The 2,482-nt window shown below is 35.3% G+C and overlaps 1 non-coding gene across 1 annotated transcript; it reads right to left on the bottom strand.

Annotated features, from left to right (window-relative positions):
• Nucleotides 1–573: 573 nt before the first annotated feature.
• TRNAL-CAA (transfer RNA leucine (anticodon CAA)) lies at nucleotides 574–657 on the bottom strand. Its single transcript has one exon. It is a non-coding gene; the product is annotated as a tRNA-Leu (tRNA).
• Nucleotides 658–2,482: the final 1,825 nt, after the last annotated feature.

Genomic DNA, 2,482 nt, shown 5'->3' with positions numbered 1-2,482 from the left:
GAAAAGTTCCTTTTGATTTATTATCCTCTAGTTATACAGATTTTAGTAAGATTAACTTGGAAAGAAATCATTTGTTGTTTGAGAAAGATATTTTAAAAATGAGTTTAGAAGATCTTCCAAACATCATATTTTGAAAAATTGTGGGCAGTGGGTACTGTAAAAAATCATTTTTTTACTCAACCATCCAAGAACATGATTAGTGGAACAAATAACTTTTTTTATTCACTAGTGAGTATAATTGACCATGGAAATATATTCAAGGTTGGTTACAAGTTGCATGATATAACTGTCCTAATTTTTTACTCAACCATCCAAGTTACAAGTCTTCACATTGGACACGAGAAAAATCTTATTTTTAGACATCACATTATGGTTAAGGAAAAACCTTTATTAATTAAGTTCCTAAGTTTCCAAAAAAAAAAGATTAATTAAGTTCCTAAGTTCAATCGGTTTTCTGTTCATTCCTTTTCTTAATAATATCTTTGTACATTAATAATAGAATATATATTAAGAAGGGCATAAAACGAAAAACAAAATATACATTATAAGCAAGAAATTTGACAAGTTACAAAATGTCAGAAGTGGGATTTGAACCCACGCCCTCTTTCGAAGACCAGAACTTGAGTCTGGCGCCTTAGACCACTCGGCCATCCTGACACATGTTTGGAGAGGAAATAGAAAGAAGAGGATGGGAGAATGTAACTGGTTATCCTAAACCAGCAAATCTGTGAAATATTGACATGCAATTAATAATTAACTCTATGAGTGCACACTATACTAATGCATGTAAACCAAGTTCAGCAAAGACTAGAGTGAGGTACAATGCATACCAATGCACACTACGTACAGAGTCAAAAGAATGAAATTAAATAGAATTGCAGTAATATCACAATGATAACGGTTGAAATACCGTTATTTTTATACTTAATTTTGATATTAAAAACACCCTCTATGACTTAGAAACTAGCTTGAAATCATGATTTTGCTTAAGTTGTGAGAATAAGAGAGTTGAAGGTGGTATTGTTGGTTTTATGCTTGGTTTTCCTTATTTTGACAGGAATTAAGATGAATTGGATGAAGAAGTTAAAGTAGCAAGGAGTTGGAGTCAGGAAAGGTGGGAAAAGTAGCACATAGAAGAATCACAGATAGCGTTGAGCGTCATTTTAGGGCGCTAAGCACCAATTTAGAGGTGTAACCACTGTTTCACGCCTGTGCGCCACCGTTGATCACCAGTCTGGTGTTGCAACCATTGTTTCACACCTGAGCGCCACTATTGAGCGTCACTTGAGTGCTGCAACCACTGTTTCACGCCTGAGCGCCACCGCTGAGCATCAGTTGAGTGCCGCAGCTACCGGTGAGCGCCATAAGTGGGGCGCTGAGCGCCAGTCTCATGGGTTGGACTTTTTCTGCACTATATTTAAGGTTTTGGACGACTTAGGGTTCAAATCTTTGGACAGAAGGAGGTGTAGAAACACTCTTTTCACCCCTTGGAGGCGATTTTTGGATGCGGAAGCTCTGATCTTTAACTTTTAGGGTTTTATCTTTAATTATTTTCCATATTTTCATCTACTTTCACCATGTCAATGGTGAACTAAACCTCCATTGTTGTTGGGGAAACGATGTTATCCTTTGAAACTCTCATGTATTGAATTGATTTACATTATAAATGCTTTACTTCATTAATTGTTAGGGTTTTTCCTCTACGCTCTATGCATGCTTTGTTTAATTCATTCAATTGCATGATTATTGATTTTGTCGATATGGACACATATGGGAAAATCTAGAACTGGGGAAATTCTCCCAAAAGCAATATTACCTAGACATAGGGATAGGAGGGTTGGTTGCCTTTAAGCTTCTGTGCGAATGTAATGCATAATTAATTGTTGGGGATACAAGACATTGTAAACTAGTAATTAAGAATAGGCTTTCTTCACCGAGACATCGGGTTTAAGGTAAATTACAAAGTGGTATTAACATTAATGAAGAAGATGAATTCATAAATACATGAGAGTGGATAGCATAAGTTGGAAACCCCAACAACATAATCATTCCATATTTTATACATCAATCACCTGTGCATTCTTCAAGTCAATTGATACACAGTTGCAATCATTTATTTTCTGCATTATAAACACTATGATTTTGGTTACAAGTCTTAATTAATCAAGAAATCACATGAATGTCTAGGCCGTAAGTCTCTTGGAAAACGATACTTGGTCTTACCATTGATTATTACTTGATACGATTCGGTACACTTGCTGGAGTGTTAACACACAACAACATGGCCTTACTATGTCAAGACATAACAGAAGTGAACAAGTAGAGGGAAAGGATGAAATGAGACTTCTTGAGTTCAGTCTTGATCTAAATAGGTTGAGTAATTTACTTCAATAAGGAGAAAATGATTATATGAATTAAGGGTCCTGCATGGAAAGTTTAATCAGCTTTAATTAGTCTTCCTGTTAACAAAAATTTATTCCAC

The sequence above is a fragment of the Vigna angularis genome, chromosome 5 (assembly GCF_016808095.1).
Source record: "Vigna angularis cultivar LongXiaoDou No.4 chromosome 5, ASM1680809v1, whole genome shotgun sequence".
Lineage (NCBI taxonomy): Eukaryota > Viridiplantae > Streptophyta > Magnoliopsida > Fabales > Fabaceae > Vigna > Vigna angularis.
Note: the sequence above shows the minus strand (reverse complement) of the source record. Positions and strands in the feature narration are given on the sequence as shown.